General features: G+C 45.9%; 1 long non-coding RNA gene across 1 annotated transcript in view; it reads right to left on the bottom strand.

Moving 5' to 3' along the window:
• Window positions 1-1,358: 1,358 nt before the first annotated feature.
• The window catches only part of LOC137448238 (uncharacterized), a 44,647-nt gene continuing 18,669 nt past the window's right edge, over window positions 1,359-27,336 (bottom strand). Inside the window, exons 2-4 of the long non-coding RNA XR_010989020.1 lie at window positions 18,100-18,167; window positions 7,959-8,180; window positions 1,359-1,415 (exon numbers count right to left, since the gene is read on the bottom strand). This is a non-coding gene — a long non-coding RNA (uncharacterized lncRNA). The remainder of the gene's footprint in view (window positions 1,416-7,958; window positions 8,181-18,099; window positions 18,168-27,336) is intronic.

The raw sequence follows: 27,336 nt of genomic DNA, 5'->3' as shown, positions 1-27,336 counted from the left end.
TGAGACCATCAAGTCCAACCTATCACCCAACACCATCTAATAAACTAAATCAAGGTACTAAGTGACTCATCCAGTCTCTTTTTAAACACTTCCAGTGATGGTGACTCCACCACCCACCAGGGCAGCCCTTTCCTATGGTCAATCTCTCTTTCACCAAGGTTGGAAGAGACCTCAAAGACCATCAAGTCCAACCTGTCACCACAGATCTCATGACAAAACCATGGCACCAAGTGCCACATCCAATCCCCTCTTGAACACCTCCAGGGATGGAGACTCCACCACCTCCCTGGGCAGCACATTCCAGTGGCTAATGACTCTCTCAGTGAAGAACTTTCTCCTCACCTCCAGCCTAAACTTCCCATAGCACAGCTTGAGACTGTGTCCTCTTGTTCTGGTGCTGCTTGCCTGGGAGAAGAGACCAACCCCATTCTGGCTACAACCTCCCTTCAAGTAGTTGTAGACAGCAATAAGGTCTCCCCTGAGCCTCCTCTTCTCCAGGCTAAGCAACCCCAGCTCCCTCAGCCTCTCCTCACAGGGCTGTGCTCAAGGCCTCTCCCCAGCCTCATTGCCCTTCTGTGGACATGTTCAAGAGCCTCAATGTCCTTCTGAAACTGAGGAGCCCAGAACTGGACACAGGACTCAAGGTGTGGCCTAACCAGTGCTGAGCACAGAACAGAGATGGTCATTATAAGCCCTGGACTGGTCTTAATGACTTCTTAATGTATGTTTTCACTCTATTGTATTCTGAGGAGCTACTCCAAGTGCTTACAACTCCACTCTGCTTTTGATTTTATTTCCATTAAATTTGATATTTTAAAAATATGCAGAGCACTTTAAGCTCGATTCAGATCCTTTGGTCTAGGCGTGGACATTGCATGACATGTGTTGCATTACAAGCTAGAGGCACAGTTCCCCCCTTTATTATTTTTTATCAGAAATAAAAATGAATTCCTTAACCTGCTGTAACAGCAATTTGATATTTATGGAACTCATAAAATAATGTTATCAAACATTAGTTTCACCACAAGGTGGGTCCTGTAAGATTCCCATCAGCTTTGGTCCTAAAGAAAATTCATTTCACTGCTAATCTGATTTTTATGTTATACAGAAGGCTTAAGAAAAACAGCAAAATGCAACTTTTTTGATTTCTTTTTCCCCTCCCACAAAAATCCCAAGGCAATTTACAAGGAGAGCAATGTACTCTCTGCTGAACAATGCACTGCCATACAAATTGAACCTTTCTAATCTAAAATGAATTTTTCATGTCTTGAAAAGGAGCAGTCACCTCATTACCAGCCAGACTTATAGACCGTTCTGGAGTAGTTACAGTTTTGCTTCAAGCAGATCAAAGAAGCAGTCATCCATCACTGCAGAGGGGACACAAGAGTCCAGCGGGTGCTTCGCCAGCAGGTTCACTGAAAGCAAATAGGCTATAGATGGGGAAACCTTGTGGGGTATCACAGCACCACACTACATTAGAGGTTGGAAGGGACCTCCAGAGATCATTGGGTCCAACCCCCCTGCCAGAGCAGCATCACCCAGGGTAGTCTGCACAGGAAGGCATCCAGGCAGGCTTTGAAAGTCTCCAGAGAAGGAGACTCCACAACCTCTCTGGGCAGCCTGCTCCAAGGCTCTGTCACCCTCACTGGAAAGGAGTTTCTCCTTGTGTTGAGGTGAAATCTTGTCTATTCCAGCTTGTATCAGGTGTTCCTTGGCTTATTACTGTGCACCACTGAAGAGAGCTTGGCCCTCTCCGTTTCACACCCACCCCTCAGCTATTGATAGACATTGATCAGATCCCCTCTCAGTCTTCTCTTCTCCAAACTAAACAGCCCTAGGGCTCTCAGTCTCTCTTCACAGGGGAGATGCTCAAGTCCCCTAATCATCCTCGTGGCTCTCTGTTGGACTCCCTCCAGCAGGTCTCTGTCTCTCTTGAACTGGGGAGCCCAGAACTGGACACAGGATTGCAGGTGTGGTCTCAGCAGGGCAGAATAAGAGGGGTAAAAGAACCTCCCTAGACCTGATGCCCTCCCAGGCAACCAGCACCAGAACAAGGGGACACAGTCACAAGCTGTGCCAGGGGAAGTTTAGGCTGGAGGTGAGGAGAAAGTTCTTCACCTAGTGAGTCATTTGCCATTGGGATGTGCTGCCTGGGGAGGTGGTGGAGTCCCCATCCCTGAAGGTGTTCAAGAGGGGATTGGATGTGGCACTTGGTGCCATGGTCTAGTCATGAGGTCTGTGGTGACAGGTTGGACTTGATGATCCTTGAGGTCTCTTCCAACCTTGGTGATACTGTGAGACTGTGATCCCATTGGATCTCTTGGCCACAAGGGCACATCACAGTATCACAGTATAACTTAGGTTGGAAAGGACTCGAGGATCATCGAGTCTAACCTATCAACACAACCCACATTACTGTATGTTTCTGTTCTGATGAAGAGAAGACTGTGTTAGCAGGCATGTATTCATACATCTGCTGCTCCTGAGCTTTGAGCATGGCTGATCAGATGCTGACTGATGAATTTCTTAATCTCCAGAGGTACTGTAGGAATGATGGCCATGGAACATCAGGCTTTGCCAGGTAATTTTACCAGCACAGATTATTAGACACAGTATTTACAGGGCTTGCAAAGAACTCTTTACCAAATTGAAAGAGAAAGCTTTGACAAAGCCACCAAAGCTATTCAATTTTATTTGAATTCTTATATGAGCTGAGGAAATAGATGGAAGTGGTTTTGGCTTTTGTAGCATCTGAAACATCAAGGAAATATAAACAAACTTATTATTGTAGAGTGAAATGTGTTGTCTCTCTGAAAACACCTGGACTCTGGTCTTTTGAAGTCAAGATGAGATAGAATGGTCACACATTCTGGCATTAGCTTTAGGGTGTGCCTTGATATTAACATAATGTGTTTAGGTACCTTCCTGGACCGAAGATTAAGCCTGTGCTTAAAGGCTTTCTTTGAGCCGGGCCACAGAAGAGAATGTTTCAAAGAAGCCAAAGCACCTGCAGTGTTTGAACAGGAAAATCAAGGCACTCTCAGAACTGGAAATGTCACATAAATCCTCATCTCAGCCTCACTGGGAAAATGCATGTCACAAAGCTCTGCAGAAAGAAGAAAATGAGGCTTTGCTTTGAAAAATTCAAGATGGTCTTTCTGCATAAAATAATCCAAAATACAGATTATCAGAGCAGGAGGACTTAAAGGGACCTTATCAACTCAACAAAATATATTCATTTATACATAAAACCCCATTGAAAGTACTGTCAGATAAAATTCCTACTCTGCAATTGCTCAGCAAGGTCCTGGGGCTTTGCCATCATGGCATTCAACAAGTCCAAGTACTGGGTTCTGCAGTTTGGTCACAACAACCCCATGCAGTGCTACAGGCTGGGGACAGAGTGGCTGGAGAGTGGCCATGCAGAAAGGGACCTAGGGGTACTGGTTCACATCAGCTGAACATGAGCCAGCAGTGTGCCCAGGTGGCCAAGAAGGCCAATGGCATCCTGGCCTGCATCAGGAACAGCATGGCCAGCAGGAGCAGGGAAGTCATTGTGCCCTGTACTCAGTACTGGTTAGGCCACACCTTGAGTCCTGTGTGCAGTTCTGGAATCCTCAATGTAAGAAGGACATTGAGACACTTGAACGTATCCAGAGAAGGGCAACGAGGCTGGGGAGGGGTCTGGAGCACAGCCCTGTGAGGAGAGGCTGAGGGAGCTGGGGTTGCTTAGCCTGGAGAAGAGGAGGCTCAGGGGAGACCTTATTGCTCTCTACAACTCCCTGAAAGGATGTTGCAGCCAGGTGGGGGTCGGTCTCTTCTCCCAGGCAACCTGTGACAGAACAAGAGGACACAGTCTCAAGCTGTGCCAGGGGAAGTTTAGGCTGGATGTTAGGAAGAAATTCTTCCCATTAAGACAGATTGACCATTGGAATGTGCTGCCCAGGGAGGTGGTGGAGTCACCATCATGGGAAGTGTTTAAAAAGAGACTGAATAAGGCTCTTGGTGCCATGGTTTGGTTCAGTTTAGTTTCTTAGATGGTGTTGGGTGCTAGGTTGGATTGATGAACTCAAAGGTCTTTTCCAACCTGGTTAAGTCTGTATTCTAATCACATATGTATGGCCCAGATGGCAAAAGTCATGTGATCCTACCACTTTCCAAGCATAAATCTTTACTCTTTCTCAGGCTACTGCACCTGCCATCAAGCCAACTTAACTTTTTGCTGTAGAGAAACAAGGGGAAAAAGAAAAGAGAACAGAGAAAATGAAATCAGAAATAGATGTTTTTTCTCTCCTAAATACCAAAATGCTTTTGATAATGGAATGTATTGCTGCACACACAACTGGGTGACCTGTTGTGTGGGAGATTGGATCTTGAATTTGATGGGGCATCTTACTGCTTTCCTTTGACCCTGTGTGAAGAAAGAAAGGAGAACTGAAGATCTCATCAATTAACAGAGTTTATATCCCCACAGATATTTTGACACAGTTTCACTTAAAGGACTGGATCTGGTTTCAATTGCTCTTGGGGGAACTCACAAGTTAACAAAGCTTCTGTTTTTCTGCAGTGATATAGATAAGTGCAATCACATTTCAAGTGTCTCAAGGCTATATATTACATACTCTAAATGATTCATAGAATTGTTATGGTTGGAAGGGAGCTCAAGAATCAGCCAGTTCCAACCCCACTGCCATGGGCAGGGACACTTCACACTACAGCAGGTTGCTCACAGTCACATCCAGCCTGGCCTTCAAAACCTCCAGGGATGAGGCTTCCACCACCTCCCTGGGCAACCTGTGCCAGTCTCTCACCACCCTCATGGGGAAGAACTTCTTCCTAGCATCCAATCTGAATCTACCCATTTCCATTCCCTCCAGTCCCTGACACCCTAAAAAGTGCCTCCCCAGCTTTCTTGTATCTCCCTTCAGATGCTGGAAGACCACAATTAGGTCTCCTTGGAGCCTTCTCTTCTCCAGACTGAACAGCCCCTACTATCTCAGTCTGTCCTCATAAGAGAGGAGCTCCAGCCCCCTGATGATCCTCGTGGCCCTTCTCTGGACACCTTCCAGCTGCTTCCCAAGATAGTTACTGCAAACAAGATGCAAAAAGGAGAGGTGGGAGGTGGTTGAAGCATCTGAAGAAGTATTTAAATACAGCTACATATGTAGGGTTTTTTCCAGAGTGAGCAGAAAACGGCAATAAATTTCCTGAGATTAGAAATGGTTTGGCAATTCAAGAATCACAGGACACAGTGTGAGCACTCTCATGTCAGCATTTTTGTCAGAAGCCTATTTTTGTCACTCCTCCCCTGCCTGCACTCCCAGGGATTGAAGAGGACATTAATAGGATGGTTTCTCAGAGTGGTTTAACTAAATCCTATGAAAATGTATTCATACCTTTCTGATTTTCCTAGCTGCAGTAAATGTAACTCTACTGCTTTAATTTCCCTTCTAGCCTGGTTTTGTTTATTGGGGACTTTGGGTATGTTGGTTGGTTTGTTTGTTTGATTTTAACACCAACCCTGGAAAGATTTGAGCTGGAAACTGTAACAGGGAACCTCTTGGAAAATGAAGGGGAGCAGTATAGGAGGTTAGGAAGAAGTTCTACACAGAGAGAGTGATTGCCCATTGGAATGGGCTGCCTGGGGAGGTGGTGGAGTCACCATCACTGGAGGTGTTCAGGAGGAGACTTGATGGGGTGCTTGGTGCCATGGTTTAGTTGTTTAGGTGGGTTGGATTGGTTGATGGGTTGGATGTGATGATCTTGAAGCTCTCTTCCAACCTGGTCTGTTCTATGTTCTATGCTCTGTTCTATATTCTATGTTCTATTCTATGTTCTACCCCACCCTAGTGGAATATGCTTATTTTTCCCCCCCATGTATTTAATCACTCATTTAATGGATGGCCAACTGTATGCAAAGCTTCAGGGTTTATAAAGGATGAAGCCTAACGTGCAAGACTCTCTCTTAAGCTGAATGTTTACAGTAAGCACAAAACCCATCCATCAAACATCCTTCTCAAGGCTTCTGAAGAGCAGCTGGAGGCCAATAAAACAGTCCATATTGTTCTGGGGGGGAAATGAAGGACTATACCTATGAATAACTGATTTTTCCTGTCTGTATATTGAAGAGCATTATGGCAGGATCAGCCAGCTCTTCTTCCCCAATCTGTCTCCTGGTCTCCCATTGCCCTTCAGTTGCTCACAGCAGTGGCTGTTGGCATAATTGATTTTTCAGTTCACTGACTGAATAAATAAATAAATAAATAAATCCATTCACATTGACCCAAAAATAATTTCTTCAGGGGGAAGGTTGCTTATCCTATTAAAAACCTGAAGCCTTCAAAGATTTCATTGGAGCATTCACCTTCTTAAAAAAAATAAAAATTATAAAGTTTTACTCTTTCCCAAGTGTTTTTGCCCACTGAATGATGCCATCTCTTCAAAAGAAAGCTCCCATCGTTCTGATGCTCATTGATTCGTGAGCAGATTCATTGGCAGCAGCACTTTTGTGTCAACACTACTCCAAGGCCATACAAGCTCTCACAGCATTTGTTTTGAGAAGGGCCAAGGCTGGAGGGAGGGGAAATCCACCTTGCCTTTAAGTGATGTGTTTGCAAAGCTTTTTGGTCCACACTTGTAGGGGTGTGGTGGGTTTGGGGCAGGTCCTCCCTTGCCTCCCACCAGGGCAGGGAAAAATGAGACTCAGACAAAGGGATTGCAGAGGTGGTGGAAAGTTTAAATGGAAAAGCAGTGAATGTTGTACAGAGAACCACAAGCACAGTGAAAAAAGGAGATCCCAAAGCATACCCAGAAGCCTCCCAGCATTCCCCTCTCCCCACCTGAGAGTACACCCAAAACCCCCAGGGCTCTTTCTTTCCCCCCCTCCACTGTTAGGCTAATCTCAACTGGCCAGATTGCCCTTCCCCCTTCTCCTCCTGGCATTAGGCCTAGGCAGGCTCAAGAGGCCTTGAGATAAGTCCCCCTCCATTACTAGACAGGGAGCATCTCCCATGGGGGCAGCGAGGGAAGAAAGAGGAAGTGTGAGACTTTGCAGGTGGATTTATAGGGAGCAGGACATTATGGGAATGAAATACTCAGCTTCCTGCGTCCACCAGCACTGGGCTGGACACCCGGGGCACCAAAGGTGTGTCTTGTGTGGCAGCAGCAGGAGGTACCCAGCCTAAACTGCCACAAGTGGGTTGAGATCACCCCAAACTAATTGGAAATTACTCCCAGAGGAAATTAAAAAGAAAGAAACAAGCAAAACCACCACCACCACCAACCAACCACAAAAACCCCACAATGAACAAACTCAGAGCTCAGAAGCAAAATGAAAGTTATATTTAACCAGATTGGATGTTAGGAAGAAGTTCTTCCCCATGAGGGTGGTGAAACACTGGCACAGGTCACCCAGGGAGGTGATGGAAGCCTCATCCCTGGAGGTTTTGAAGGCCAGGCTGGATGTGGCTGTGAGCAACCTGCTGTATCTTGAGTCATCCCTGTCCATGGCAGGGGGTTTGAAATTGGATGATCCTTGAGGTCCCTTCCAACCCTGACAATTCTATGATTTACCAAAGGTAAACTAAAATCCAGAAGTATAAAATGCAGTGGATCTGTACAAAATGTATCTGCATATGTTTGCAATTCAGAAAAAGCAATACAAGGATCCCCCCTTGAATTGTTCCACACCCCACCCCGGACAGCCCAGAGGGTTGGTAGCAACCTCCTCCCCTCTCCCTTCCCTGGTGCCTTCAGAGACAGAACCCAAGTCAGTTCAGCCAGCAGAAGGTCAGGAAAGAGATAAAGGAGCACTGCAAAGTGGAATCACAGAGAGCAGCAGCGAAAAGGAGAGAGAACAATCTGTGCAGGACACTTTATCCTAATCAGAACCCAATGGAATGATACAGACATATCATAATTGTTCAGAAGAGCAATATCCAATGGTTAACTTTATTTACCTTTTATTATCTTCTGCTCCAGGTCTGTGGGATTTTCCTATTCTTGTTTATGATTATTATGGACACTAGGCTAAAGGACCAGCCTCAAACCACAACAACACTTCTCTGCTTCTGCTTTGAGAGTTCTGGGCAATGCTTGCAAGGCAGCTGGGTGGAAACTCTCAGCATGGATCAGGACCATATTCGTTAGAGGGAAGATGCCACTTCTGCACTTCTGGGCCCCTGAAACAGAACACATTCACAGGGGATAACCAAGAGTCAGGAATAATTGTTGGTGTGTCAGGGGTTAGCCCATATTTAAATTAAGGTAAAATAGCCTTGTGGCAAAATTGTCTCCTCTCCTGTGTGCTTATGAATTGTGACATCTGAATGGCACTGATTGGCTTGAAAGGCTTTAAGTGGCCTTATGCTAAAATAGCCTTCAAGTACACAGGCACACTTGATAAAAACAACACCAGAAAAGTGGATCCAAAACCAGGCCTGCAAGGCAGTCAGATGTGAATATATAGCAACCAAAATAACACAGGCAAGTCAACTCCAATAATAGCTGTCTCACATGCTGCAGTAGTGCTGCAGTAGTGCTGCACATTTGCATAGCAAGGAGAGGAGCTGGTGAGGACAGACACATATTCCTACCTACGCTACCACGGGCGTAAATCTCCCCTCAATTAGGTTGCTCAAAACCCTGCCCAGCTTTATCATTCAGTGGTGGAATGTCCACAGCTTCTCTGGACAACCTAACCCAGTGCCTCACTATGAGACCATGGGCTGGCAGTGTGCTCTTATGGCCAAGAAGACCAATGCCATTCTGGGGTGGATTAGAAAGAGTGTGGAAAATAGGTCAAGAGAAGTTCTCCTCCCCCTTTACTCTGCCCTGCTGAGGCTGCATCTGCAGGATTGTGTCCAGTTCTGGGCTCCTCAGTTCAGGAAGGACCTCAGGGATCTTTCAAGGTCCCTTCCAGCCCCTAATATTCTGTGATTCTGTGACTACTCTTGTATTGGATATAAATCTACCCTCTTTAAGTTTAAAAACAGTTGCCTCTTCTCCTACCACTAAAAGCCTTGGTAAAAAAATCTCTGCCAATTTTTATTATAAACCCTCTTTAAGTACTGAAAGCCTACAAGATGATCTCCCTGCAGCCTTCCCTTCTCCAGGCTGAGCAATCCCAACTCTCTCAACCTTGATTGATTCTTTATCCCTTCCCTTCCCTTCCCTTCCCTTCCCTTCCCTTCCCTTCCCTTCCCTTCCCTTCCCTTCCCTTCCCTTCCCTTCCCTTCCCTTCCCTTCCCTTCCCTTCCCTTCCCTTCCCTTCCCTTCCCTTCCCTTCCCTTCCCTTCCCTTCCCTTCCCTTCCCTTCCCTTCCCTTCCCTTCCCTTCCCTTCCCTTCCCTTCCTTCCAGATTGGATGTTAGGAAGAAGTTCTTCCCCATGAGGGTGGTGAGAGCCTGGCACAGGTTGCCCAGGGAGGTGGTGGAAGCCTCATCCCTGGAGGTTTTTCAGGCCAGGCTGGATGTGGCTGTGAGCAACCTGCTGTAGTGTGAGGTGTCCCTGCCCATGGCAGGGGGATTGGAACTGGCTGACCCTTGAGGTCCCTTCCAACCCTACCAATTCTATGATTCCATATAGAAAGGCTAAGAAACTATCAAAGTTCTGTCAAAGAATCTACCCATTTCTATTTTGATTCCACTCCCCCTAGTCCTATGATTACCTGACAAAATAGTCCCTCCCCAGCTTTCCCCCAGAGAGGGGAGCAGAGCTGGTGTCCTGGCTCCTTCAGGACTCCTGTGTGACTCCAGTGACTGACAGTCTTTCCACAAAATGAATTAAAGGAAATGACATTTCAATTCACCTGCAAAATTAGCCAAAAGATACTTCCCTGAGGCAGTCCCTACAGAGCCTTGACTTCATGCAGAAATTGAATGTGCTGCATCAAATGAGCTACTGGAGAAGACTGCCAACTCTGAATCTATAACCTAAAAGCAATCCTATGTGTCCTTTCCAGTCTTGGAAGAGTGAACTGCAGTCCACTGTTTGCTCTGCTTGGCTCTGGAAGCTTACTCTCTGCAAATGCTGGGCAAGTTTCTTGACTGCCTCTCCTTTTCCACCCCAAGCCCACTTCCCTAATGTGATACTTGGAATACCAAGAGGACCTCATGGAAATTCTTTTGAAATTCAATCAAAGAAAATAAGCTGCAGGCATCTGCTCTGTGCTTTGGTACTCTCTCGGTGTTTTCCCCTGGCCTGCACAAAAATGCTTACATGGCTTGAATAAATGCCAGCCCAACAATGCAACAGCTGATTGGCTAAACAACCACGGGAACAATGGCAGTGAGAAGGCAAATGGGAAGGTGAAGGTGTTACAGGGGATGGATTAGCTGGCTACTGATCCTCAGTCAAAAATTGCTGATCAGAGATCTCCTTAAAAATCTGATTAGAAAGGAACATTGTTTTCATTCACTTAAGTAGAGGGTGGTGACCTTTCGTGCTTCAAAACACACAAGGCAGCACTTCCAAGAGGGTGACTCCCATGGGTATGTAAAAAAGGCAATTAAAAGTAGAGTTTTGGAAAAAGAATACTTAGACCACTGGGGACAGAGTGGCTGGAGAGCAGGCAGGCAGAAGGGACCTGGGGGTACTGGTTGACAGCAGCTGAACATGAGCCAGCAGTGTGCCCAGGGGGCCAAGAAGGCCAAGGGCATCCTGGCCTGCATCAGGAACAGTGTGGCCAGCAGGAGCAGGGAAGTCATTGTGCCCTGTACTCAGCACTGGTTAGGCCACACATTGAATCCTGTGTCCAGTTCTGGGCTCCTCAGTTTAAGGACATTGAGATATTTGAATGTGTCCAGAGAAGGGCAATGAGGCTGGGGAGGGGTTTGGAGCACGGCCCTGTGAGGAGAGGCTGAGGGAGCTGGGGTTGCTTAGCCTGGAGAAGAGGAGGCTCAGGGGAGACCTTCTTGCTCTCTACAACTACCTGAAGGGTGGTGGTAGCCAGGTGGGGGAAGGTCTCTTCTCCCAGGTAACCAGCAATAGAACAAGAGGACACAGTCTCAAGCTCTGCCAGGGAGAGTTTAGGCTCTAGTTGAGGAGAAAGTTCTTCCCCGAAAGAGAGATTGGCCATTGGGATGTGCTGCCCAGGGAGGTGGTGGAGTCACTGTCCCTGGAGGTGTTCAAAAATAGACTGGATGAGGCACTTGGAGCCATGGTTTAGTAGTCATGAGGTGTTAGGTATTAGGTGATAGGTTGGACTTGATGATCTCTGAGGTCTTTTCCAACCTGTTTGATTCTATGATTCTATGATTTAAGTAGTGAACACATTCTCCTTCACTTTGCCTCAGTCCTGAAGCTCCTTGAATTATAAGAGTAGGTCAAATTCCTCCCTAGTGAAGCTTTATTGGGCTTGACAGACTTTACACTAAAGAGATTTATGTGGCATGGTATTAAATATCCACCTTTTTTATCCTCAAAGGCAGAACCTCAGTGCTAAAAGGCAGTTGTGGTAGAAACAAATCCATAGTTCAGTTTTACACTGTTGGAGGAGAAACACCAGACCCCTCCAAAGCTGGAGCAGGCAGTGGATGTATGTGCCAGGGTTGGAGGAGGGTGCCTTATGAACAAAAAACATAGAGTTGAGTCCTCCAGGAGGACCAGAAAGGTCCAGGGGGTGGACCAGGAAACTTTAACTTTGTTATTCAATGCCATGAATCCTGCATCTCTGTACATTTAGCTGCAAAGTGTTTGTCTTTCTCCCTTTCTCCTTCCTGGATGGAGTGAGCTACCTTATCTGGCATGGGGGGAGCATGGGTCCAGTCTTATCTGTGGTACTCAGGGCCTGACTAATTTTTACTGCACAATCTTGGCCTGTTTAGGTCTTATGCCAGGGTCTAAGGGAAGGCAGTTTGAGACCTGGCCAGCCCGAATCCAGCTGAGCAATGGGGGGGAAGAGCGAGCCCTGGGGTGTATGTTAAAGCCAAGCTGGGAGAAAAAGAGCACTGGGGATTTGCTGTTAAGTCTGGCTGGGGGAAGGTTTTTGGGGGAGTTTTCATGTATCCTGTACATGTATTAGGTGTTAAGGGTTCATGTGTTCTGTATGTTGCTGTCTATTTCTGAATGTACTTCTGTATTTCTCTCCAGTTCAATGAGAACCTCTTTATTTTACTTCCTTTGGGAGTAAAGCTATTTCTGCCTGCTCTTTAAACTAAGAGAATGTGCCATGCAGCTTCCTCGAGGTGTGGGGTTCTCATCCCAAAGCAAGCATGCTCCTGTGCTGCTTGTTGGACTGGGCTTCACTTGGAGCACCTCTGGAAGTGATAACATTTCTCTGTCTCTCTCTGTCTCATTTCTGTTTTAATCATTCACCTACTAATTATAACTCAGGCTTTATGGTGATGATGAGGAGGATTTAGCTTTCCTCATCTTTCTGAAGTGATTTGAACCTGGGATTAACTACTGTGGGCAGACTGAAGATGTTCTCATTCCTTCTGCTGAAGCTTCTGTGCTATGTGGAATAAATAAGTGTGCACCATGCCAGATAATAAACATGAGACAGGAGCGCTCGGGGCACCTCAGTTCTGTTCCCACTACTCTATTTATATTCAATAAATCCCATGGAGGGATGGGGTTTGAGGCATACTTCTGCTTTAATGTTGCCTCTTAGCTGGCTGCTATTTTTGCTGTGTTTTCCTTGCTCTTTTTATTCCTCAGGCTGCAGCTGCAAGGAATGGGAAAATATGGGTTTAGGAAATGCAAGAGAGGATTTAAAATGTCATAGCCATGTGGTGCAGCACTGAACTGGTGCAGAGTAACCCTGACTGAGCTGGGGTGCTCAAGGGATTTTTGTGGCAGGCAATTATCCATCAGATGTTAGTCCAGCACAGATACTGACTGCTCAGTTCTGATGTTACTCCCAGACAGGTACTTTCTCCTCCCCTGTGAGTGATGTAAACTGTCTTTCCTTGCCTGCCTAATCCAAGCTATGGTCATGTGGCTGAGCAGTTTCAGGAGGTGCAGGTCTAAGGCTGGTTGCTGCAGAACTGTGGCCTTATGCTCACCCAAGGTGGGTTAGGGGCCTTCATACATAAGCCTAAGTGGGAGGCATCCTTCCCTTTTGCAGTCCTGGGTTTTGGCAAACACTTAGGCTTCGGCAGGTTCTTTCTCTTGGGAGGAAATCTTTAGGTAGGAAACAATATTTCTTTGATTTCATAATGCTTGGAACTAGATGATCCTTGAGGTCCCTTCCAGCCCTATTCTGTGATTCTCTCTCTCCCTGAATCAGTAGAAATCAAAGAGCAGAATGCTTTCTCTTTTGTGATTCCCATCCTAGTTGGTTTTCCAGCATGCTTTCTTCTCACAAAGCTCTCCAGCCTTTGGGTCAGGGTCAGAAATCCACTCTCTGTATTTGCCTTTCTGTTGTGGCTCTGTGTCTGTCATATTTCTGTGTGTCTCTATTTATGCTTACACACCCCTGAATATACCTGAACTGAAAAACCACCCAACTAGATCTCTTTGGTTTCATTCTCTATTGGGGAAATTGTTCAGCCTCTGATTTGACCTGCATTTGTGTTGTGGCCTCTTGTTTTATCCTTTCAGTCAGAATGAGGCACTTACTTTATACATATCATGGGGCTATCATTAGCTTCCACGAGGCTTCTATCCACAGTCCACCATCAAGTGACATAAGGAAATAGGAATTCTACCTTTTACATTACAGAGTGCACCAGATGGCTCTGGCCTTGACTCTTCAGGAAGCTGTAAAGCTTCACATAGTTCTTTTAAGGCAGTTGAGATGCTGTCAGATCGTTTCTAGCATAACTCACTCATTTGATTTCATATTAAAGAGCTTGGGGACTTGTATGAGCTCTGTTTTCTAGTACAGATAGTAAAATATGTTAGCAAAGAGCTGGGTATGAAAGAAGGCAGACACACATGCTGCCAGGTCCTGGGTTCTCTTAGGCAGTGAAAGCATCCAGTGATAAGACTGCATTGGCCTTCAAATTTGCTGAAGTTGGATATTTGAGATCCATTCAGCTGCTTTGCTATATGGCTGGACCTGACTGAATGTTTCTTCCTCTGTGGGATATGATGTGCCTCCACCTACCTTGACAGACGTGCCTTTAAATTGGGTATCTCCATAGGTGTTTAAGTGACCTTTTGTGACCTTTTGTGTATGGTTGTTGCCCTCCTATCCTTCAGGAACTTTGGGTAGAAGGTTATGGAACTGAAGAGCCACAACTCTGACTCAGTGATGACTCAAGGTAAGGTGACACATTGTTCCCATGATAATGAATACAGGTAGTGCAATCTCTGGGAAGAACTGTGCTGAGTTTAGCATGTCCTTCAGATGCTCTGCAGGAAGGCATGTGACAGTTCAAAACAGAGATGACAAAGCTCTTCCTGTAGAAGTTCTCCTTAAAAAAAAAGGAAGGCAAAAATGTGCCATGGTGTTGCCTCAGTTATTAGCATTATCTTGGTACAGCTCAGCTTTTAACCTCTGTTAAACCAATTTTTATTGGTTAGTTATGTATGCACCAAGCAGAAGGTACAAATATGGAAACTGCTGCTGTTTCCTCAAGTTGGTGACAAAGTAAGTGGTGCTAATGGCTAAACAGCTTTGTATTTAACTTGTGTTGCTGGGCTGGGGATAAAAAAAACAATCAGACAAAAAACTTGAAAGTGTGATCTTGCCATAAGAGTCTGCTGTGATTCACAGAATGACAGAATGACAGAAACACTCAGGTTGGAAAAGACCCTCAGGATCACCAAGTCCAATCCACTCTACTCTACAAGGCTCACCCCTAAACCATAGCCCCAAGCACCACATCCAAACCACCTTGAAACACATCCAGGCTTGGTGGCTCAACCACCTCCCTGGGCAGCACATTCCAGTCCCTGACCACTCTTGCCATGACAAAATGTTTCCTAATGTCCAGTCTAAATCTACACAGTCACAGCTTGAGGCTGTTCCCTCTTCTTCTATCACTAATTACCTGGGAGAAGAGACCTTATACCCACAAGGATGATTAGGGGACTGGAGCACTGCCCTATGAGGAGAGGCTGAGAGACCTGAGGCTGTTTAGTCTGGAGAAGACTGAGGGGATTTGATAAATGTTCATCAATATCTGAGCACTGGGTGTCAAGAGGGAGGGGAGAGGGTCTGCTCAGTTGCACTCTGGGATAGGACAAGGGGCAATGGATAGAAACTACAGCACAGGAGGTTCCACCTCAATATGAGGAGGAACTTCCTCACTGTGAGAGACACAGAACTGGGAACAGGCTGCCTAGAGAGGTGGTGGAGTCTGCTTCTCTGGAGAGTTTCAAGCCCCATCTGGATGCATTCCTGTGTGACCTGTGCTGGATTCTATGGTCCTGCTCTGGGAGGGGGGGGGGGTTAGTCTCAATGATCTCCAGAGGTCCTTTCCAACCCCTGACATCCTGTAATCCTGTGACCCTGGAACCAGCACCAGCCTCTCCACAATGTCCTTTCAAGTAGTTGTAGACAACATTGAGGTCTCCCCTCAGCCTCCTCTTCTTCAAAGGACTCAGCCTGCCTGCACTATGGCACTAAGGAAGCTAATCTGCAGCAATTCACACGTGAGCCTTGCACCCGGTACCTGCCCATGCACACAGCTGCAGGGCCAGGGAAACAGCCTGCAGAAGTGACTGTTTCCCTTGTTATGCCTCAGCCTGCCACAAGATGACAATATTTCAGAACGTTGATGGCTGATATTAACAGCCAGAACATCTTATACCTGGAGCTGAGTGCCCAGGCTTGGGGGGTGTCTGTAAATGACTGTCACTTTGGGGTGCTAAATGGGATGGGGTGTTGCAATCAAGGGAGCAGGGGAATAAAAAAGACAGAGCCCACTGAGGTGCTGTTCTGCTGGGTCAGCTCTCAAATGGAGACATGCTGAATCCAGCACTTGCCTTGTGTTGGTGTGGTGGGCTGAAATTACCCCCAACGAATGTGAGAGAGTTACCCCCCCAACATAAAATTGCCAGATGAGCTCAGTTGAAAGCAAATGAAGCTATTTACAAACACCTTAACATCTAAAAATGCAGTGAATATGTACAATGAACCAGCAGTGTGCCCAGGTGGCCAAGAAGGCCAATGGCATCCTGGCCTGCATCAGGAACAGTGTGGCCAGCAGGAGCAGGGAGGTCATTCTGCCCTGTACTCAGCACTGGTTAGGCCACACCTTGAGCCCTATGTCCAGTTCTGGGCTCCTCAGTCTAAGAAGGACATTGAGATACTTGAAGGTGTCCAGAGAAGGGCAACAAGGCTGGAGAAGGGTCTGGAGCACAGCCCTGTGAGGGGAGGCTGAGGAAGCTGGGGTTGCTTAGCCTGGAGAAGAGGAGGCTCAGGAGAGATTTTATTGCCCTCTACAAATACCTGAAGGGAGGTTGCAGCCAGGAGGGGGTTGGTCTCTTCTCTCAGGCAACCAGCACCAGAACAAGAGGACACAGTCTCAAGCTGTGCCAGGGGAAGTTTAGGCTGGAGGTGAGGAGAAAGTTCTTCACAATGATAGTAATTGGCCACTGGAATGTGCTGCCCAGGGAGGTGGTGGAGTCACTGTCCCTGGAGGTGTTCAAACAAGGATTGGATGTGGCACTTGGTGCCATGGTTTAGTTGTCCTGAGATGTTAGGTCTTAGGTAATAGGTTGGACTTGATGATCTCTGAGGTTGGATTTGATGATCTCTGAGGTCTTTTCTAACCTGGTTTAGTCTGTGATTCGATGAAAATTTTCTAGGTGTCAGCCAAAACCTTCCACAGTCAGGCACTTGGGAGACCTCCTCACATAGCTGCTTGCTCCAAGCATCTTGCAGAAGGTCTAAACACAGGACACATGGAATTTTGTCATTTGTATATGGCCTGGAGCTGCTAAATGAAATATTATTACCTGCCATAGAGAGGAAAACTTAGCTGACGATCAGATAGCTGCAATGTCAGTTTCACAACTCTCATTTTTTGTTTAAATGAGAGCTCTTTCATTGGGAATATCCCTTGACAATTAAATGACAGTTCTTCTGCTCCCTATAAAAGAACAAAGACTGAAAGGTTGACAGCTTTGACATGGAAGATGAACATAAAGCAACATACACTATTTCTGCTCCTTTTGACTTGGCTCCACATTGCAGATGCTAAATTTCTCATCAATATTTATAGATATGCAAAGGGTGAGTGCCAAGAGGATGGAGCCAGGCTCTGCTGGGTGATCACTTTTCAGGATCTCTGCTATTAGAAGGTAGAAATGTTGATAAATACATCACTAACACCTAAAGGAAGGTTAAAAGGGTTTGTTCATTTGTTTTATGAGGTTGCCATTTACTTGACAGAAGATGTCACTCTGTAGATTTCTTCCAGAAAACAGAACCATTCCTGAAGAGGTCTTATTACCTAATACCTAACACCTCCTGACAACTGAACCATGGCTCCAAGTGCCACATCCAACCCTTTTTGAACACCTCCAGGGATGGGGACTCCACCACCTCCCTGGGCAGCACATTCCAATGGCCAATTACTATTATTGTGAAGAACTTTCTCCTCACCTCCAGCCTAAACTTTCCCTGGCACAGCTTGAGACTGTGTCCTCTTGTTCTGCTGCTGGTTGCCTGGAAGAAGAGACCAACCCCCACCTGGCTACAACCTCATTTCAGGTAGCTGTGGAGAGAGCAATGAGGTCTCCCCTGAGCCTCCTCTTCTCCAGGCTAAACAACCCCAGCTCCCTCAGCCTCTCCTCACAGGGCTGTGCTCCAGACCCCTCCCCAGCCTCGTTGCCCTTCTCTGGACACGTTCAAGTATCTCAATGTCTTCTTAAATTGAGGAGCCCAGAACTGCACACAGTACTCAAGGTGTGATTCATTTCCATTACTCATGGCATTGTGGCCTTCACTAAAAGCAACAGAGAGGTTATATCACCTCAGCAAATTGATTCTGGGGAGATGTGACATCTTCCATTAGCTGAGGATTAGCCTCTCTGGTCTGTCTTCCTTCTGCTTTCTCTCTTAGTGCAGTGAAAGGCTGTTGGTGTCTGAACACACATGCCATCTTTGAAGAACAGATATTTTCCTCACATTCAATACAATCTCTCAAGTGGTAGCTTGGGACACTGGTCCCCAGAATTTGAAGCATCTGGTTTGATTTACCTTCTTCCACAGGTGGTTGCTCTCTGTGCCTGCTGTGAAGGACATGGTGATGTCATTGATGTGTCTTTCTGTGAATAAATAGAAACAATAATAGTGTGGCCAGACCTTTGCCTTGGGAGGATGAAAGCTGGATAATATCATAGGGAGGCTCAGATTCTTCCAGAGGGCGCAGAAGGCTGTGAGGTAGTGAGCAGACCAAGAGAAAGAAGTGTTATTGCCAACTACAAGCTTGAGAGGACAAGGAGAGGATGCTTACACATTATCAAGGCCACATTCAGAGAGTCTTATTTAACAGAAAGGACAGGGAAAGGCAATTTGGATCATGGAGAAAGAGGCCTGACACAGAGGCATGCCTTTATGAAGTTCCACAGAGCTCTGTCCTAGGCCCAAACAGGTTTTTCAAGTGGTAAAGAAAGAGGTCCAGGTCTGTTTATGTCTAACTCTGGGTGTTTCTTCTGCAAAGCATAACTGAACTTAATGATTCTCCTGCTCAAAGCCTGTCTGGGGATCCATTTCCCTCACTGCCAACAACCTCTTTAATTTATCAGTAAGCCTGCCATGATTGCGTGGTTAGTTTTCTGTCAGGGGAGATGCTTAAGCTGGGAAGATACTGAGATTTCTGGCAGTCATGTCCATATTGGAGCTAAGAGCTTGCAGGTCTGGTGCTGAGGTATTCCCTTGCCATCTGGCAGGATTCCTCTGCCACAGCATGTGCCATGGACAGAAAGGTGGCACACAATGTTTCTGCCTTGAAGTTTAGAGCATATGGAGTTGCTGTGATGGGGCTAAACAGGTTGTCCAAGAAGGGAACAGGAACAGAATAATTCAATGTGGTTTGTGCTTGTATGTGTGAGGTGCCCAAGATAGAATATCACAGAATCAAAGAGTTGTTAGGGTTGGAAGGGACCTCAAGGATCAGCCAGTTCCAACCCCCTGCCATGGGCAGGGACACCTCACACTACAGCAGGTTGCTCACAGCCACATCCAGCCTGGCCTTAAAACCTTCCAGGGATGAGGCTTCCACCCCCTCCAGTTTGTCACTACTGCTTCCAGGGCTCTTCGTAAGGAAGTGTATTTAAAAATGATAACACACATTTTAAATGTTTCCCAGTGTTTTAACTTGAAAGCTGGAGGAGGAGGAGGAGGAGGAGGAGAAGGCAGGGAAGGAGGAAGTGGGATTTCTTTTCAGATAATGACAGTAATAGCATGGCAATTATTTTTAGGTAGCTGAAGAGGGAAGAAAAAATCATAAATTAGATTTACTCTAGTACCCAACTGCCACTTATTCCGAGACACAGCTTTCATTTTTGTGGTAGCTTCAGGCTGTGCCTTTAAAATTCTTCACAGATCTTGAACATAAAAGTAGTAAAATGTAAATAAATCAATCACTATTGGGTGCAGAAAGGAGCACAAAGATAATTCTAACCAACCCCACTGGAGAGATGAGGAGCTTAAACCGCTCATCCCAAAACAATTTTCTCCACTCACTTGCTTCTGCTTGACCTTGGCTGCATTGTTTTGGTATTAACTTCTCCCTTTTGTACAAGGGGGGCCTGGGGAGGCAGGGAAGGAGAAGCTAGTAGCTTCCCCTGATCTTTGGCCAGGGGGCTTCTTGTGCTGTCTGTTAATTGTACATATCAGCAAACACTGTAAATACTTCAGATCACCTCCATCCTGCATCAATATGGCACTCCCTGGCTTTCTGTTGCTACAAATAATTGACTTAAAGAATGTGTGTTAGGACTTGGAGGAGAGCATTTCTCTAGAGAAACCAGTCACTGCAAATTTCATCACCCAGGCTTCGCTCTTACTCAGCCTTGTGTCTTCATATGAGTTTTGTCCTAAATCAGGCCTGAGGCAGGATTAAATCTGCTGTGCCTTGAAGCTATTTTAGACACCTCAATACATGTGATGTGGAGATGTGGAGGTGCTGGAGCCAGGGCAGAGGAGGACAAGGAAGCTGTGAAGGGCCTGGAGAATAAATCTGATGAAGAGAGACTGAAGGAGCTGGGGCTGGTTAGTGTGAAACAGAGGGAATTTAGGGGAGTCCTCATTGCTGTCTACAACTACCCATTGTGGGGTTGTGGGGAGGCTGCTGCTGGTCTCTTCTCACAGGTAATTAGTGATAGAACAAGAGGGAATGGCCTCAAGCTGTGACTGGGTAGGTTTAGACTGGACATTAAGAAACTTTTTTCATGTCCAGAGTGGTCAGGCATTGGAATGTGCTGCCCAGGGAGGTGGTTGAGTCCCCAAGCCTGGAGGTCTTTAAAGGTGGTTTGGATGTGTTGGCTGGGGCTATGGTTTAGGGGTGACCCTTGTAGAGTAGGGCTCTGGGTTGGACTGGGTGATCCTGGGGGTCTTTTCCAACCTGAATGCTTCTGTGACTCTGTGATCCTGTTTGCCTCATGTTTTCATAAATCATGATCTTTAGTAAAATCAAAGCATAGTGCAGTTAAGATTTCAAACTCCATGCAGCCATATGGGGGACTGTAAGCAGGGAGAGTGACACTTTCACTGAAGAAAAGGAAAAAGAGCAAATAGAAACACAGCCTGAAATGAGAAGAAAGAAGTATGGCTCTAGCTCCATCTGAAGAGTGGCACTTTAGGATGCTGTGTACAGCATGGTTTACTCAGAGCTTCAGCATTTTTAGGGTACTGACTCACAGCATCTCCTGGGTACTGATCAGGGGAGATTTGCATTGGGAACTTTGTACTAACGTTTCACAAGATCAGATCGTGGCACAAAAGGTGTGCAAAGGAAGTGGGAGGTCTCCTATACACCATGACAACCACGTAGGTTGCTTCATATCATGAAACAACCTGGAGATCTGGGCTAAGAATAGCACAGTGAACCCTTTTGGCTGTACTTGTGTACTCAGCAGGAAAATCAGCAGCAAATACCATAGATGAGAGGGCAGCATCTTGCTGCTAATATTACCTTCCTATCTTATTTTCTGGGCTACCAGATTAGCTCAAGAAAATGGAGAGGGAGAACATCCTGGGGCTTCTTCTTACCATGTAGCCTAGAATAAATATCAAATTATAGCAGCCAGCATAGAACAAATCATGGAGCCTTAGCAAGCTGGGAAAAAAAACAACATTCCTTTCAATAATAGACTTTTTGAACCCTTGGCACTTTGGTGCTCAGTCCTTGACAGTTACAGGTACAATAAAACATAAACAAGGAATCCCATAGTCCAGTGAGGATGAAGAGGTCAGAATAAAACTAATCTCACATTTTTCAGTGAAGAATGTGAGTCTCCAGCAACCAACTAGAAGATTTTTCTGCTGTCTCACTAGCTGTCTCACTCTCTGTTCAAGATCTGTAGAAAATTTTCAGGTTACAGCCTAAAACTAGCATGCAGGCATGGACTGAATGATTTCTGTCACTTATTGTGTTAGTTCTAAAAAGATCTGAAAATATTATGCATCTGCAGGCTGGCTGACTGAGGACACAGCCTCAAGCTGTGCCAGAGGAGGATTAGGCTGGATGTTAGGAAGAAGTTCTTCATAGAAAGGGTGATTGGCCTTGGGAATGTGATGCTCAGGGAGGTGGTGGAGTCACCATCACTGGAGGTGTTTAGGAAGAGACTTGATGGGGTGCTTGGTGCCATGGGTTAGTTGATTATATGGTGTTGGGTGATAGGTTGGACTGGATGATCTCAAAGCTCTTTTCCAACCTGGTTAATTCTATTCTATTCTATTCTATTCTATTCTATTCTATTCTATTCTATTCTATTCTATTCTATTCTATTCTATTCTATTCTATTCTATTCTATTCTATTCTATTCTATTCTATTCCGTTCCATTCTATTCCGTTCCATTCCATTCCGTTCCATTCCATTCCATTCCATTCCATTCCATTCCATTCCATTCCATTCCATTCCATTCCATTCCATTCCATTCCATTCCATTCCATTCCCAGGGTTGGAGGACTTTTTCCCCTGAGTTTATACCTATCATAGAACTCCATACAGTGAATTATTTGCCAGTGGCCACTTCTTTCATATAATATTAGCATAGCCAATTCTTCCCTTGTGGGATGTTTCAGCATGCAATATGAATTCACCATTAGGTTATGTGCTCATTTTAACAGTCTCCTGTGCCATGAAATATAAATTGCCATGAAATACAAATTGACTAGTAGTTATTAAAGCAAGGTAAAAGTTTGATTATCATAGAATCAACCAGGTTGGAAGAGGCCTCCAAGACGATCCAGTCCAACCTGTCACCCAGCCCTATCCAAGCAGCTAGACCATGGCACTAATTACCTCATCCAGGCTTTTCTTGAAGATCTCCAGGGACGGCGACTCCACCACCTTTGCATTATTTACTGCCCATTGATCCAGAATTATTTTTAGACCTGTGATGCACTGTTGTATGACTACCAGAGTGAACAGGCATGTTGTGGTAGAAGCTTTTCATTACACAGAGACTTTTTAAGTACTAAGCAAATTTGTCAGACCATGACTTCAAAGACGTGACTCTTAGCAGTTTAGCAAGGGTGTTTCTGAGCGATAGGCGCAACCACTTCTTTCTCTTCAACTTTCCTGATTAAATACACTGAAAATACCTTGCTAAACATCTACCTCTTACAGTTTGAAGGGGGGAACTTTAGCCTAGATCTGCAAAGACTGAAAGTAGAATAGAATAGAATAGAATAGAATAGAATAGAATAGAATAGAATAGAATAGAATAGAATAGAATAGAATAGAATAGAATGGACCAGACCAGACCAGACCAGACCAGACCAGGTTGGAAGAGACCTTCAAGATCATCATGTCCAACCCACCTACCAATCCAACCCACCTAAACAACTAACCCATGGCACCAAGCACCCCATCAAGTCTCCTCCTGAACACCTCCAATGATGGATGCAAAAGAAAAATAATGCTAAGATCTATAGAATTCATTGGATTGCTAATGGGATATAGAGTAGGGGCAGAAACAGTTCTCTCTCTTTTCTTCTTCTGTGTCTTCTGCTTTCAACTTCTCTCTCTCTCCAGTGAGATATCTGGTTTTAGTGCTGTGTGAGGCAAGGGGAAGGAGGGAGGGAGTGGGGGATTCTGTGATTCTGTGAAGTACTTCAGAATTGTATTTTCATAGTCATTTACATAATTGGGGCAAATGAAAGAGGAGCTAAACTCTAAAATCACTGGATTCATTCTGCACAGAATGGTAAGGATCTATAGGGAAAAATACCCACCCCAAAGCCCCAAAAAACCCCACCCAAAACCCAGAGCAGTTTCAAGGGATTTGAATAGTTACAAAGATATATCAAGGCTCCTGCAGTTCAGAGAAGATGACAGTCTCACAGTATCACCAAGGTTGGAAGAGACCTCAAAGATCATCGAGTCCAACCTGTCACCACAGACCTCATGACTAAACCATGGCACCAAGTGCCACATCCAATCCCCTCTTGAACACCTCCAGGGACAGTGACTCCACCACCTCCCTGGGGATGAATGCCTTGGACGTAGTTTGGGATATACAGAAAGGAAAGACGAAAAGAAGGAAGAAAGTAGGCTTGATCCTTATCCCATTCTGCTCAGTCATGCTTTGACTCAGATCTAAGGGCACTGTTTTTAGCAATTCTTGGCTGACTTGCCAGAATGACTGCACTGTTGCTGGAGTCACACTGACCTGCAGCTGCCCTGAAGCTGGGGAAGATGCCTGAGTCATTCCACTTCTTTATTCTTGGCCTGTGCCAGCAAAGGTTTTATTAGACCTGAGCACCTGATCCTCACTGAAGCTGAATTGAATGTGTCTGTGTCATTCTGGCATACAGTCAGTAAGCATTACCTGTATGATAAACTGTATGACAACCTGGACCAGAAGTTAACTTCTCCCTTCACTCTAAGTAGCAAAGTAGTTATTTAACCTCATGATTTTTCTTTCTTTATTGGAGACTTTTCCTGAATAAAATGATCAAAGGCTCACAGGATGTTAGGGGGTGGAAGAGACCTTGGGAGATCATCGAGTCCAACCCCCCTGCCAGAGCAGGACCCTAGAATCTAGTGCAGGTCACATAGGAATGTATCCAGATGGGGCTTGAAAGTCTCCAGAGAAGGAAACTCCACAATCTCTCTGGGCAGCCTGTTCCTGGAGTACTGTGTCCAGCTCTGGAGCCCCTATTACTAGAGGGATATGGACATGCTGGAAAGTGTCCAGAGAAAGGCCACGAGGATGAGCAGAGGGCTGGAGCTGCTCTGCTATGAGGACAGACTGAGGGAGTTGGGGCTGTTCAGTCTGGGTAAGAGAAGGCTCTGAGAGACCTTCCTGTGGCCTTGCAGTATCTGAAGGGGGCTCCAAGAGAGCTGGGGAGGGACTTTTGAGGGTGTCAGGGAGTGATAGAACTGGAGAGAATGGAGCAAAACTAGAAATGGGTAGATTGAGATTGGATGTTAGGAAAAAGTTCTTCACCATGAGGGTGATGAGAGACTGGCACAGGCTGCCCAGGGAGGTGGTGGAAGCCTCATCCCTGGAGGTTTTGAAGGCCAGGCTGGATGTGGCTCTGAGCAACCTCATGTAGTGTGAAGGGTCCCTGCCCATGGCAGTGGGGTTGGAACTGGCTGATCCTTGAGGTCCCTCCCAACCCTGACAATTCTATGAGTTCCTGTACAGACACATATTGTCACTGGCATAACTGCTCTTCCTGCAGGTGCAGCAGAAACTTGTATCTAAACTGTGTGTCTCTTTTCTGCCTGCACAGCAGCAGCTCAGCCAGGTGTGCAGCTCCTCACATTTGTATTTGCTGCACAGGTTGTAAGCATAAAAAAACGCCCGAGTAAATTGTCCAGGTGTCGCCTGTGCCCATAAAATGATGGTCACCCTTTGAAAATAAACTCCTGGAAAGCAGGCTATGTATAGAAAGCCATTTCTTTGATGGATGTGAGCTGCAGAGGAGGATAAAACGGGCCCTCACTCTCCCTGCGCAGGGTAATCATTCCTGTGAGTGAACTTGCTCCTGTAATTGCACAAAGGCTCCAACGCTGTGAAGGCAAAATCAGAATGCTGGCAGACAAGTTGTCCTCCAGTTTATTAGGGCTCCTTCCCAGGAGGGCTACGTTCAATTATGGCTTCCAGTGGTTTTCCATAAGAGGCTCGCAGTTGAGCCAGCTGAGTTTGCATTCAGATTTGTCTGCTTCCCCTTACAAACGCCTCGCTTTTCAAAGCTTTCCTGCTGACCTGAAGTGGCCTGCCAACAGCACTACAGCTAATTGAATCTATATCTCATTTTTCATTCTTGCAGCTTCACAGACCATTTCCTCATTAAAAAAAAAGTGATGTTTGCACAGGAGCAGACAGGGGAATTAAGCAGCAGGGAAATCTCTGTGACAAGAGGTTGTGTCTTTCTTTTGGGTTTTGAGCTTGGCAGCTGGATCCTTCCTCTAACTCATATTTATCTTGCACTACCATAATAATTGGGAAATGACTACTTTGCTTCAGGAGAGGTATCCTGTGGTTAAATGTAAGAAGCTCTTTGTCTCAAGGCTGTGCTTTGTTCTGTGTGCTGTTTGTATATAAACCCCTATGAGATTTGAAGAGAGACCCTGGTGGTGGGTTGAAATGACCCACCGACTGACTTGAGAGAATTACCTCCCAAAATACAATTGCCAGACCAGCTCCATCTGGGATGGAAGCAAGTGAAGCTCTATTTACAAGCAAACTAATACCTAGAAACATGGAATGCAATGAATATGCACAAAATATACAAGGGATGTACAATACAGAGATAGTTATAAACAACACAGAAACTCCTCAGACCCCCCCCGGATGGATCCAGGGGGACCATTCACCTCCTCCCCCACTCCCTCCCTCCTTCCCATTACATCACACAGCAGCCAAAACAGATCCCCTGGCAAGGCCACGGGGGAGAGGGAAGAAAGTTGCAAGCAGAAGCAACAGAAGAAAAGAGAGCAAGAACTGTTTCTGCCTCTGCTCTATAACCTCATTGGCAATCCAATGAATTCCATAGATCTTAGCATTATTTGCCTTCTGCCTCCAATGGTAATTTACTTTCAGTCTTTGCAGTCACAATCCAGGCTAAAGCTCCCCCTTCAAACCTGAACAGATTGCCAGCTCTGCAAGGACTGAGGAGGGTAAAACTGTCAGGTAGTCTGTGATATCAAGGGACTGTTTATACACATTAATCAGTGCACATACCTTAGATTCTGGTGCTCAGTGCTGTTTGAGCTCCCACTGAGGGCTACCATACTGCATGACCTTGTTTATTTCCACTAAAGAAAATGATCGCTTCCAGACATTACAGAAGGGCTTCCCTGGAGATTTTCTTGTGCATCACCAAAGGACACCAAATATTATCATTATGATCAATGTTTCTCTGCAATTTATAATCCCTTGAGCCCCCCTGCTTATACAAACAGCTGCAGCAGAAGTGCACACAAGGTACACACTGGGTTTTGGCAGAGGTGCTGGGTAGGCTTGAACATTAAACAAGCTTATTGAGCTAGAACAATGTCGTTGTGCAGTAAAGTTTATTGAAGCGGAAAATAAGCTGTGTCAGCATTTTCCCCCCTCAAAACAGCCCAGAACATAAAAGGACACAGCCTCAAGCTGTGCCAGGGGAGATTTGGGCTGGATGTTAGGAAGAAGTTCTTCATGGAGAGATTGGCCGTTGGAATGTGCTGCCCAGGGAGGTGATGGAGTCACCATCACTGGAGGTGTTTGGGAAGAGACTGGATGGGGTGCTTCCCCTGGTCCCTGGCTAGGGGGGTCCTTGTGCTCTTTGTGAATTGCAAATACCTGGAGATATTGCAAATCCTGTGTGTTTTGTACATATTCACTGCATTCCATTGTAGATTGGGGTTTTGCTTGTAAACACAGCTTTCATTTGCTTCCAGATGAGCTGGTCTGGCATGAGGGTGGTGAGAGACTGGCACAGGTTGCCCAGGGAGGTGGTGGAAGCCTCATCCCTGGAGGCTTTGAAAGCCAGCCTGGATGTGGCTCTGAGCATCCTGATGTAGTGCGAGGCGTCCCTGCTTGAGGCAGGGGATTGGAACTGGCTGATCCTTGAGGTCTCTCTCAACCCTGACAATTCGATGATTCCAGGTGACATGTTGAGCAGTCATGGCTAATCAGCATCACCTCAGAGACATGATAATTGTTTCATTTGTTCATTATTGTCCTGCAGTCAAAGACACATGACTTTAAAGTCTTTCCCTCAGTCGACCTCTACTATCTAAAGGGCAGAACTGTAGACTGAAATGCTCACAT

Source organism: Melanerpes formicivorus, unplaced genomic scaffold, assembly GCF_026170545.1.
Source record: "Melanerpes formicivorus ecotype bairdi unplaced genomic scaffold, bMelFor1.0.p_v2 SCAF_23, whole genome shotgun sequence".
NCBI classification, from domain to species: domain Eukaryota; kingdom Metazoa; phylum Chordata; class Aves; order Piciformes; family Picidae; genus Melanerpes; species Melanerpes formicivorus.
This window is presented reverse-complemented; position numbering and strand designations above follow the sequence as displayed.